This window comes from Tetrao urogallus (assembly GCF_951394365.1).
Source record: "Tetrao urogallus genome assembly, chromosome: 3".
In the NCBI taxonomy this organism is placed as follows: Eukaryota; Metazoa; Chordata; class Aves; order Galliformes; family Phasianidae; genus Tetrao; species Tetrao urogallus.
The window spans coordinates 46,553,695-46,567,301 of record NC_136815.1 but is presented as its reverse complement, the minus strand read 5'-3'; positions in this window follow the sequence as shown (position 1 = coordinate 46,567,301).

The following is a 13,607-nucleotide window of genomic DNA, read 5'->3' as shown; positions in this document are numbered from 1 at the left end:
TCAGAAGAATTGCTCATGTACAGCCTGTGGTGCATTTGCATTAGTGTGTTAGTCCAAGCCAGGAACAACTCAGCTGTCCCTATTCTCTGTGCAGTGATGCAGGAGCAGAACACACACAGCAGCAGGGCGCATGCTGGTGAAAGCAGCCCCAGGATGCCCTCTGGGAGAACATCTAATGTCTTCCATCCACAGGACCAGGCTAGAACTAGCCAAAGGGAAAACTCCAGATAATTCACTCAGACAAACAGTTTTCAGCACTACTTCTCTCTATGCATGTACGCAGGTTGTTCCATACTCCCTAATGAATTCAGCATAGCTGATGAGCTGTTCAGGCAAAACTTCTGAGGTATGTGAAGTTGTTTCTGCCATGAGCTGCAGGAGAGGGATCCATCAAACACTTCTGAAGACACTGAGAAAGCAGAAATGAGGATCCATTTCATGCAGATAGTAGTGCAAGACTATGCAAAGAATTGCATTCCAACAAATATTGCCTGCAGTGAAAGGTGAGGTCTCAGCTCTTCTCAAGCCCCAGGAAAACAAACTCCCACTGATATGGTTGATGTGCCATGATGCTCATATGGAGAGCGTCCATTCAGGCACTGACCACGGTGCTTTGCCAACCAGCAAAGCCAACAAACAGCAATTGTGAGCTAGTGCAGGTTCTTCAGAGAGCTGAGCACTGGGGAAAGCAGACTTCTCTCATTAAAACTCATGTAGCTCAGAGATTAATTTGACCTACATGATCACCTGTTTACAGCTACATCATTATTCTATTAAGCCTACAGTATGCCTCTCCAGATTTGGAGACAAGACTCATCTTTTTTAGTGTTCCTTCTGTTTTCTATTCCTATATCTTAATTGATATTTAAGTGATAAGTTCTTCTCAGAATGATAGCTAGACACAGAGGAGAGAAATACATTCTCAATTCAGCTTTGCCAAAAAGTAATGCTTTGAGCTTCAACACCTAAGCAGGAAGAATAAAGTAAATAAAGGTCAATTCAAATAAATTCTGCATAATACATGTTCAGATGTAGTGGGCTAAATTTATCCAGCAGCCAAATACCCATCCAGCTGCTTACTCTCTCTCCGTTCTCAACAGGACACTGGGAGAGGAAAAGAAGGAAAAGCTCCTTCACTCCTGACTCTTCCATCTCCTCAGTGGGACACAGGTGTGGGGAATGGGGTTGGTGATCAGTTTCCAATGGTCTCTCTCCTATTTTCCTCCTCCTGCTGATGCCTGCTGCAGCATGGGACCTTTCATGGGCCGCACCTTCCTTCAGGAAGCAGCATTTCTGATTGGTTGTAAACAGCACAGGGATAAACATGCAGTAGTTCCACAAAGGAAAACATGTGTGCAAAATATGCAATTTGTGGAAAACCACATATACATTATTTCTTAATAATTAGGAATTCAGTGCAAATTACTACTGACACATTTGTTATCCATATTCAAGATTAGGACCTTTGAATATTGCAATCAATATTTCCAAATAAAATTCTGTTATGCAAGGATGTAATGCTCTCTTCAGATCTTTTGCAGATTTTATTCCTGCTCTAACTCTAAGTGTCTTTATATTTTTCACAACGGCAGCAGAGTATTTCCATATCTCATAATAAAAGATTTGATTTCATCAAAGCAAATTCACCTGCTTGATAGTTGCGAAACTTCTGTCGTACATGAAATATTAAGATCAAAATACTTCTGAAAAAGTCAGGAGAAGCTGCAAGATATATTCATTCAGACCAGACAGGAAAGAATTTACTTTATGCGTAAATATCTTTCAAGAAACACTCACAGCAGGAGCAGCAAATCTAGAAAAAAGAAAAAAGAAAAAAAAAAGAAAAAAAGGAAATCAGAAACTTAAAAAGAAACAAAAGAAACTTATTAGCATGCATCAGAAAAAGAGAAGACTGGCAAGGTCTGACTTGAGCAAAATCAAACTCCACATTAAACAAATTACATCATTGATTTAGCCCAAAGTCTTGACTTTTCCTGGTAAAAGAACATGACAATAAACTGAACTTGTACATCTGTTAGATTGAGCCTTCCATGTAATGCATTAGAAGGTGTTTTTCAGCACATCTCTCTCTGACGACATTAATCAGCAAAAGCCCTGTCAAGCCAGAAAACATACAGAATAAGATTGCGGTATTATTATTAAACCAGAGACTCTGACACAGCAAGACCCTACCTAAGGGAATGAAGTGCATGACAAGATCCATATGATGCTTTCTTTTCTTGTTTTTTCTGGGAGGCTGCAATTCTTTTTTTCTTTCAGTCAGTTACAAAGAAACAAAGAATAGGTCTCTGAAGCCATGAAACACTGAATCTCAGCTAAAATTAGGAGACTTTATGCCTGCACCAGAGGCCCAGAAAATGCTAGTTTATCAGCGTGGATTTTCAAGGAACTGCTCTGTCAGTTTAAGATACATTTTCTAATCCAATACATTACAAATCATGTGACAAGTGGGAAAAAAAAAAAGAAAAAGCAGAGAAGCATTATAAAACTATATGGGGAGAGTTTATAACTCTTCACAGTGATGGGCTTTCTTAATATTAAGCCTCTTCTCCAGTTTGCAGCTGTGAACTGATGAACTCTAACCCCACAGATAGGAAAATCTTGCTAGGAATTTGTTTCTGGATGCATAAATCTACATCCAAACCAGTGCAAGACATCTGTAGGGAATGAGTCTTTGTTACTGGAGGACTGTAGATCTGCAAGACCAATGTCTTCTGGCCTACTGGCAAGTAATATATCCACCACCCAGTTCTTACTGCCTTGTGCTTGAAAAGACAAGTGATGGACATTTATTTTTTTCAACAAACTTACCTTTGGGAATTTAGGAAGTTCAGTTCACAAATCTTGAAACGATTTGGGCAGGAACTCTCTGTTCACATATGTTTAGAGAATTTCCAAGAAGTTATCATGAAATGCCTCTTTGTAATATTCCCAGTGAGGATTACAGTGAAACACATGCTGGGAGAGGTACCGGAACAACTAAATTTAGAAATTTATTTATACGTTCCCAAGCTTTTCTAATGAGTGGAAACAACTTACATTTTCAAATCCAATATTACGTGGCATTTTCTTTAAATGTTCATCCCAAAATAGATATCCAGCTGACAAAATACCAGCTGAAAATGGGTGAAGTCATAAGTGATCTGACAGTGGAAACTTTTAAGAGAAGAAATCCAGTTTGTGAGGACTCCTAACACCTGGTGTTTGTGAGATGCAGGATGCCTGAACCACTGTTAATCATGGGTGATTGTATGCTATATGTATGAACTGTGTGCTACAAATGGCACGTAAGTTGTTCAGACAGGTCATTTATAAATGTGTTAGAAAAAAGTGGTCTGTCCATGTGAACTAACTTAACCCTATATTTACAGCTTTTAAGTAACAAATTTGGACTACCCCTTCTAGTCTATTTCAGATCAAGTTATCAGTCTTTAGCGAGTCAAAGATTTCAATTTACCCAAAATGAAGTCACTTCCTGAATATTGATTGTTCACTGTAGCTGTAAATTATCACTGGTTACTTTGAGAACAGAAGTGTTGATAGTTCCCTGCCATTACTTAACCAACTGAAACTAAGTTTCGAATATAATTTCTTATTTATAGCAACTAAAATAAGATAGGAGTGCTTCAGGGTTTCAAATTTGTCTTTTTTTTTTTTTTTTTTCTCTTTAAGGAAAATCTTAGAAAATCAAAAATACTAATGTCAGGTTCTTTTCTGGTCAGTGCTGCTTTATTGAAGTCAATAGGTTTGCTCAAGATTAAACTCTAGAGGACTGATAATCTTGAAAAATATGTATGTTGAATTGAAATCAGACATCCTAATTTGCAATGCTTAAGTTTTTAACATTCCTGCATAAGTGAAGCTAAGCACCTTCATGTGGCATGTCCTGGTGAGGGGTAAGGGAGGAGGATTTTGAAAGTATTCATTGCGGGTGGCTTTGGATCTCTATTGAAATATAAGCCCCTGTGTGTCCTGAGAAGCTCAGGGTATGCAGTAGCACTGAATCCAAGTTCTTCCTAGCCAAATTGCCTCAGATTATTTCCTCCCAGACAGATTTCCACATCTCCTCATCCACAGAACACTGGTGGCCATGTTGGGCTGCACCAGCCTAGCACAAATCCGAGCCTGTACAGATTTCTCAAGTAAAGATATGGAACATCTTAATTGGGTAGAGGGAAGGAGAACCACGCAGTAATAACTCATGTTCACTTGACTGAATGAGTACGAGCCTTCAGTTCCCAGAGCTTCCAATCTGATATTTACCATAGATCCCCATTTTTTCTATTTAAGAATACATACATACATACTAAATGAAATTGTAATACGTCTTCTTAAGTAAAATGGAGTCAAATGCATCAGTGTAGTCAAAAAGACAAACATTTTGTTATCCTTTTCTTTTGCTTTCAAATGGGAAAAAAAATGTGCACAGAAAAAAAAAAATAGAGGCAAGAACAAATAGCTGGAAACTCAAACTCCCTCTTTTGGGACCTTCTGTCAGCAACACCAGTGTTCCTAAAGTAGCTCCTATGATCTGACTCTTTCTGCAAAGTAGATAGCAAACAGCACTGTCAAATATTTTACTGGAAGATCTTTTGCATATCTTCTGTTACTAAGTGATTAAGTACATATAGTATTAATTTATAATTTTGCAATTCTTTCTCCATTTCATAGCAAGCACTAATACTACATGCAGACAGAATTAATCATGACAGGGAGAATTAGATCTCTACATATGAATGAAGAGTCATTGCTATCTAATACTGAAAACCAAAATCTACAGGACCAGGGCAGTGTAGCTGGAAGACTGCGTGAAAGAAATGGACTGGAGAAGCTGGTCGATATTTGGCTGATTGTGAGCCAGCAGTGTGCTCAGTTGGCCAAGAAGGCCAATGGCATCCTGTCTTGTATCAGAAATAGTGTTGCCAGCAGGACCAGGGAGGTGATCATCCCCCTGTATTTGTTGCTGTTGAGGCCACATCTCGAGTACTGTGTTCAGTTTTGTGCCTCTCACTACAAGAACAATGCCCTGAGGCCCTGGAGCATGTCCAGAGAAGGTCCACGAAGCTGTGAAGGGTCTGGAACACAAGTCTTATGGGGAGAGGCTGAGGGAACTGGGATTGTTCAATCTGGAGAAGAGGAGGTTCAGGGGAGAACTTATCATTCTTTACAATGACCTGAAAGGAGGTTATAGCATCGATCTCCTCTCTCAAGTAACTAGAGATAGGACAAGAGGGAAAGGCCTCAACTTATACCAAGGGAAATTTAGGTTAAGTGGGTTGTCGGACTAAATGATCTTAGTGGTCTTTTCCAACCTTAATGATTCGGTGATTCTATGATTCTATCTCAGAAAATAACTTTTGCAGCACAATTCTTTGAAGAGAGGTCTATGTGTAACAGAAGATGCAACAAGAACCACTTTGTTATCACATCTAGAGAAAATATTTTTCAAAATGTTTCAAATCTTCTTTCTTAATTCCATAAACTAATAAGTGGTGCAAACATACAAATCTGCAGTGTACCATCTGCTGTTCGCTTTCTTGAGGTGGATGATTATGCCACCCTCTTGAGATGTAGCAGACATGGAGTTGCATATTATTGATCTAAATTTTTCGTGAGTTCATATCTGAGGCTCACTTATCTATATAAGAAGTAAGACAAAGCAGCAAGTTCCCAGGAAAGGCTTAGATTCAACAATTTTAAGTCATTTGGAACTCACCATATCCATTTGCTTATTTTACATTCTGACGGTTGTTAAACAAAACAAAACAAAACAAAACAAAAAAAAGAGCCACAGATGTAATTAAGGTTGATTAAAGTAAAGTAAATTCATTCGAACGCTTTGAAAGAAATTGAAGATGTTCTTTTTCATTTGACTGCTTAGTTACAATGTGATTGTTTCTAAGAATTTGACTTTTGAGAAAGCCTGAGTTCATTTAGCCCAGAGAAGGGAGATGCTGGAGGTATGGAGGTACTGTTAGAAGGGAAAGCTCCATCACAAGCACAGACAGCCCAGCCTCAGAGCTGCTGACAACAGGGAAAGTCCTTCCTGTAAATTCCTGGCAGCTAGAGCTGAAAGAGCAACAACAGGTCACCCATCATTTAGTACAATTGATGAACACTCATACGGCTCCTTGTTTATTCTCACCCCACTTGCTTTTATACATTTATTTCATAGGGTTGATTTTCTTGTAATGAGAAGTTTGTGAACAAGGGCAAACAGCATCTACTTATGTAGATGATCTCTTGTGCAGAGACAGGAGCTCCCATTGGAAACCTTCACATGAATTCTTGTCACAGACAAGACAGGAAACTTGGCAAGTGCTCTAGAACTGCCTAGAGTGCACACGGCATTTCAGCACCAGCTCAGTGCTCAGGTTCAGCAGACTGGATCCTACACACCATCTCTTTGCTTTAGTTATTTCTTCTTCCTTTGTTTTGGTCTGTGTTGCAGGAAAACTGCTTTGGGGACCAGCTTTCATAAGCCAGATATGATTTCAATCATGGAACCTCCTGGGCTCAGTGAAACAAAGCAAACAGATGTCTGAATTTTCAGAAGGAAAGTAAGTAGCAGTGGAAACAGAGAGTGATAACATTGACAAAATCCAGCTTAACCCAAAAAATACTAGCCATTTTTTTCTACTTAGTACTGGTTTTCTCTTTTCCTTAAAATCTAACTGTGAAATCTAATTGTGAAAGTCATCAGTTTTGTTTCTTATTTCCAGAAGTGATGAATGTGAGGAATAGGAAACTGTTATCTTTAGGATACTTCTTTGTTTACTCTTTTTACCGAAACTGCCAGCTGGCCTAACACGGTGTACATGCCAGTTTCAAGCAGGAGATTTAGTTAAGATCCTTCTTTTCCTTTTTGTACTGTTTAGTGCTCCCCCAAAAATTGCCAATGATTTCTCAGTGTTTCCTCAGTGCAAATAGGTAGGCAAAGGAAAACACAGGGCTTGAAGAAAGCAGCTCACCTAAACTTCATTTTAGCATCTATTCTGAGTCTGCTGCTGAGATAGGAGGCCACATATTTTGGTGTCTAAATATATCTAAATATGTATCCAATGTTCCTTCTGTGAAGGGAAGCCCATGGAGCACACCAGCAGCTGGAAACAGTGCTGGCAGAGGCCAAAAGCTCCACCCTTCTCAGTCCAACAAGGTACAGGACATAATGCCTCCAAGAATAATTTGGGCTGGGTTTATTATTACAAAAATTATCTTGGATATCATTAAAATTAGAGTAGAAAATAACATATACTTGGAAAATCCACTCATTTGCATATGTAATCAAATGTTGAGCATGACTTGCAAAAGTCTCCAACTTGAGTGATTGGCCCTTGAAATATCACTAATGAAAACACTTCTGTATTTCCTATGTGTATTTTTATTTCATTTATGAAAATGAAGGTTTGATTGTGTATTTTGCTCTGCCAGTTAGTAGTCTGCTATCAAAACTCTAAGTGGTGTGACATGCAGTAAATTTATGCACCATGAAGCAGAAACAGCAGGGATTTGGGGTATTTGTGTTTTATTTCCAGCCAAACAATACATAGGGGGCTGTCATACTAACAAGGTATATAATGATTGACTTGCTCAGCCTCTGAGACCTTTACTTTGGTATAGCTGAAATCTCAATAAACAGGAAATTTATATTTGAACAACTACTAGTTTAGAAAGGTACTTTTACCTGCTTCCTTTTCCAAAAAGTGAATAAGGGTTGTTCCTAGTCAATTAAAAAAAAATGTTATTGTTCAAGTTGAGCCAAATTTGCACATACTGTAGCTCATAAAATAAGGATATGTACTATTCTTTTCTTTTTTCTCCTTATTTAGATGTCATTGTGCCTTTTGATATGTGCACAGTTTGCAAACTATACTCTGTACATTTCAACTTTCTAATGCTTTTGCTCTCTTCCATTGGAGGCATGATAAGGCAGCCATCCTGCTGCCCCAAATATGTAGAATAATTTCACCATCATGTTACTTTGTGGCTCTTTAAACATCAGAATCGAGCCTTGTCATAACATTGATAGTCTTTTGTCCCACATGGCAAGAGCAGGACAAAACCTCCAGGTAGCAGCGTCATCCTTGAAGATGTTTGCATGAGTTTCACGTGCAGAGATTCTGCCTGCTCTCTCCAAACCAATTTCTGCCTCCCCTGTGCAAATTTAGGGTCATGTAATCTCAGGCTCTTCTACTCTTACTTGCTGAATGAACAACAGTCAGTAAAAAGAAACATTAAAAGCAACTGTGCATCTAATGTAAGGCAACAATTTCATCTTTTAGCTATGAGGAAGGTTTGATCCATCTGATTCATATGTGTCCTCAGATTGTGAGAAATAAAGTCCTGCTTTACGAGTATTATGCTTTGCCAGGACAATTTTTCCTCCTTAGGCTGCAGGAATAAACTTCTTGCTAGCAGACCACATAACACTTCAGCCCAGTTGGGAAAGCAGCAAAGGTGCTACTTGTTCTTTGCTGAGTGCTTTGATTCATCTTAAAGCTCATCTCCTGACTGGAAATGATGAAGGATATCAGCCATTACAGCTGCCCTAATCTTTGCTGCAGACAGGTTATGCAACATGAGAGTTGTTTTGTGCAATGGGCAGAGAGGAGCTATCAAGACAGACTTAAATCAGTCTGTGTTTACATTTTTTGCAGTTTCACTAATAATATGGAGTGAGTTTTAAAACTTGAAAGTTCTCCCATGCTTTTTTTGTGCCTGCACATTTGAACCAGAGAACAGGGCTCTGCCAAAAATGAACCCTCTTCTCCTGAGCACTTTGTAAGCAAGGGCAAAGTCTTCCGACATGCTAAATCATTGCTCCCTGATTTATTTTAGCCAAAGTTCTGGCAGCCCAAGTCTCTGAGTAAGAGTGCCATGCTAGACTTAATGAGGAGGCATACGCCACCCTTTTATCACAAATGAGGCCAGCAGCCAGTTTCTTCCCTCCTCAGATCTTTTTGTATGAAGCAAAACAGCCTCCTGCATGAAGAGATCAGGTTGTCCCTGAGTAGTAATCTATCTCTCATATCTTTGAATTTGCATAAGAATAACTGAGCAATAAATCATTTCTGTCATGAGAAATAAGTAATGTTCATTGAAATTCACTGGCAGCAACTGAAAAAAAAATACCTGCAGTGGGCAAATAGGTTAAACCTTGTGATAGCTCTCTATTTGTAGGGTCCATATCACCCAACAATCAGCTGAAAAAAGATTGGCCACTGTCTTGCTTTATACCAAGAACAACTCGAGGGAGGAGGAAAGGAAAAAAATGTAAGAAGAGTAGAACTGAGCACTCAACATTTCTACTTCTGAACCTGCAGAGCTTCAGCACTTGATCTTTTTCCTAGCACTGGACGTTTATCTTAGATGAGAGCATCTCAGCTCAGGTAAAATTCCACTAATCAGGGAATTATAGAATTACAGAATATACTGAATTCGATAAGGATCACTGAGTTCAACTCCTAACAGAAGGAACTTGTTGCATGGGCTGTGGGTCTGTTCATAGTTTTTTGTTTGTTTTTTTTTCCTGAACTTAAATATTTATCTTATTATAATATTGCTTATATATTATTTTGATTACAATATATAGATAATAACTTAAAGGTAAGGCTTAGCATCTCACGGTTTGTGTTAGCCAGATCATCATAGAATCGCAGAATCCTAGGGGTTGAAAAGGACCTCTGGAGACCATCCTGTCCAGCTACCTGTTAAAGAAGGCTCCCCACAGTAGCTTGCACAGGAAAGCATCCAGGTGGGGTTTGAAATAGCTCCAGAGAGAAGACTCCACAACATCTGCAGGCAGCCTATTCCGTGTCTCCATCAAAGTAAAGAATTTTATATGAAACTTCCCGTGTTCCAGTTTGTGCCCATTGTCCCTTTTCCTGTCACTGGCTACTGCTGAAAAGAGCCTGGCCCATCTACTTGACTCCCACTCACTAGATAAGCATTGATAAGATCCCCTCTCGGACTTCCTCATACAGGAGATGTTCCAGCCATCATCTTTGTGGCCCTGTCCTTCAGACAGTCTGTAGATGAATGTAGTGCTTCTCCTTACACGCTGTTTACTATTCCGAATTTTGCCACTTTCTCATCTTCTCCAACCTTTTTGCAGTTGTTCATTTCAGCGTTTGCCTGCCTCCCACAGCAGCCAGAGGAGGCAGTTGGCAATGTTTCCCCTCCCATGCTCCAGCTGCCCTTTCCATGCTCCCAGTTCATAACAGAGGCCATAATAACTCAGTGACTAGCTGCTCTGCCAGTTTTGCTTCCCAAGGCACAAAATGAGATTTGTTTTGTCTTGCAGTGATTTTTGTGTTCCCAGATTCACCTCAAAGGCTGTAGCCAAACAGCAGGTTTAGGAGTTGCTGTGATTAAATCAGCTGCAAAGACAAAGGAAATCTGAAACATGCCAATTGCTTGCCAGAAGGACAACAAGGGATAATTAGGAGTTGTCAGGGATGTCCCAAGATCTCTGTGACTGTGCTTCCTTTCATAGAGTTATAGAACCATAGAATAATTAAGGTTGGAAAAGACCACTGAGATTATAACTAACCCACTAACCCATGTTCCTTTCTCTCAAACAAGGCAGACTCAGATGGGTGCATCTCCATCTGCTCTCCAATCCATCTCTTCCGCACACCCACATTCTATCTCTGCAGCCCTCCCTTGGGGCTGGAGCTGTTGGGAGAGAAGCAGATGGCCAAGCTGGATCCCACATTGCTGGCCATGTTCTCAGGCATTTTCAGGCTCCATGTACATATGCACCTAAACAGCCATGTTGCATTTTATGGATATGCAGAAAGCCCCAGTCTTGAAGGCTACTGTACAATTCCTGCTACTACAGAGCAGAGCTATTTTCTTTCATTGCAGCATGAACAGCAAGGAATGAACAGCCTGACAAACTACTCAGGAATGTTCACGTAAAGTGTTCACTCTTGTCAAAACTCAGATACATCCAGGTCAAGCTTTGAATTCCACCCTTCCCTAAGACATGAACTAGCTAATGTAATCCCCTGGATAAAAACTAGGGGAAAAAAAATATCTTGTATACTTCTCAGAGATCTAGGAAAGGAAAGGGCCATTTCTTATTCCTCAGCACTTGCACTGCTAAAGCTAATGTCAAGGAAAGTGATTTTGTTTTTCTTTGGAAAGATATATGAAGTCTGACTTACTTTTCATTTATGAACAAATTGTTCCCCTTGTTACTTTCCATTATGAATATCTTGAGATGTTTGTTTGGCTTCTCCCTAGTTTGCAAATTAAAAAATAATTTTAAAAGACTATTATGCTTCCTAGTTAAGCCATTTTTTAACCAACACCATGCAAAAAAAACTTTCCCCAGATATTTTAAACAGCAGCAGTGAAATTCTTGTATACTTTTAGATACTGATTTTAATCAAATGAAATATATTTAATGCAGAAAAATACTCCCAAAAGTAGGCTGTAATGATGGAGGACTTAGCAGAAATTTGTTGGAAATATGCAGATACAATGAGACGTGTTAGATTTCAAGAAACAGTTTTAGGAGAGACACCCAGACTCATAGTTCTACAGTATACCAATGCACATTTCATATCCTTGCCTTCTTTGGAGAATCCTGCTCTGAGTAACATCCCTGTTTAAAAGGGCTTAGCTACAAGCACCCAGATGCCTCTGAATCTAAGGCTCCTATTGGCCTGTGGATGTGGGACTCATAGACACAAGTACATGAGTCCTCATGTGTGAGAAGAGGTTTCATCTGAGCATGAAAGGATCTCCTGATGGAGAGTCTGAAGGAATGCCCTCAGCTCAGGCAGAAGGGACTGTGCACCACACTGACCAAACAGCAGCATCTGTCCATAAGTGAAATTATCTGTTCCTCCGTGTTCTTCCTAAGGCTAAAGAAATATAGAAGTGATGCTTTTCTGATTTACAGCCTTTATCCTTGTGTTATATTCTGGAAAGGGTAAGAATATCTTTCAACAGAGTCTCCACTGATTCACTTTTGAATTCTTAGTTCTGTAGTTGCTAATTTTCCTTATTACTGTAGTATTTGTCGAATATACATCAAACTCCAAATGTCGAAACCAATACATTTTTACATCTTCTAAGCAGCTCACAGAATGGACGTGTGTTAGAGCAGAAGTAGCCATGTCAGTAAACCTGATCTCTGCACACTGTAGGTGCTGCTGCAGTCTTGCACTGCTGGTTCAGAGGCTCAAAGCATTCACAGCTCCCAAGCTGACATAGACATTTTTGGACTATTCCCACTCAGTAATTAAGTATTATTATTCTGTGTTACAACTGGGAAGGGAGGGCCAAGAGCCTCACCCAGCGAGCCTTCCTGCTGGATGTCTCAGTGATTTCAGCCTCTACAGAAAGCCTGTGCAGAGCAGGGACTTCCACTCATGATTCTGGCATGAGTCTGACCCCTCCACATCAATTGCTGAGCGCACTGAGCAACACGTTTATATTTAGTCTAATCCAAACTTCCCAGCCTCCTAGCACTGTGAACCTACACAGAGTTGAAGGGCCTGTCACAGAGGTTATCTGAAGCCCTATTCACTTTTCCATAGATAAAGCTCTCTGAGCAGATGCAGCTTTGACATTAAGCAGGCAAAAATTTCAGATATGCTTTCCTGAGTGTTATTAAAAGAGACTTGAATATTCGCTGCCAGGAGGAAGGAAGGTTTATAACTGCTTCAAAGTGGCAAATAAGGTTCAATTTCTGCTACTGGTTGCACTGATCTTACTGGTATTGGTCAGGTTGCACCAGTATAAAACCAGGTGAGTCCAGTTGCAGCCCCATTCTTTCTCTAGTAGCCATCAGAAACAGGTTGCAATGCAGTAGCAGCTGAGTTCTTTTATGATACAATGCATAAAAAAGTATAAAGCCAACAGGCTTTATAGTCTGGAAAAATTACAAGGCGGCTGAAGTTCTGAAAAGAATTGGTAGCTTTAGTATTTTGTCCAGATTGAGCTATTTCTGATGGTTGAGAGCTCCACTGAATGCTGAGATCCACTCTCATGAATAAATACCCTTACTTCGAAATTCACAGATGGACACTCCCAAAATCAAGACATCATTTTCAAATATCTTTGTCAGAATATAATTTCATTTTGCTCTGTTCTTTTCCTAAACCTGACAACTGTATGTATGCTTGCAAGCGTGCAGATACGCTGTTGTGCAGGCTGTAGACAATACATAGCACATAATAGTCACACTGAATTGTTCATTTTAGAACATCCTATCCCTTCATATTTTAGAAATTATTTTTCTCATATATGTAAACAGATGGACCCCTTGCTTCAGGTCAGTGTTTGAGGAGCTTTTATTTACCACGAAACTGTTCATCAATATACAGCAAAGGTATTGGCCATGTTAAAGCACTTAGCAGGGAGGACTACGTAAAAGTTCCTTTCTTCCAACCTAATCCAACAGAAGAGAAATTAAACTTCAGGTGAACTTTTTAAGGCCTCATTAACAGTTTAGAGAAAATTTGGGTTAATTCACCCATCCCTTGAGCACTCCTTAGAGGTAGAAGAAAAAGCAGTGAAAACTTCTAGCACTTACAAACATAATTTACAAAAGATCAAAGTGCCCTTAA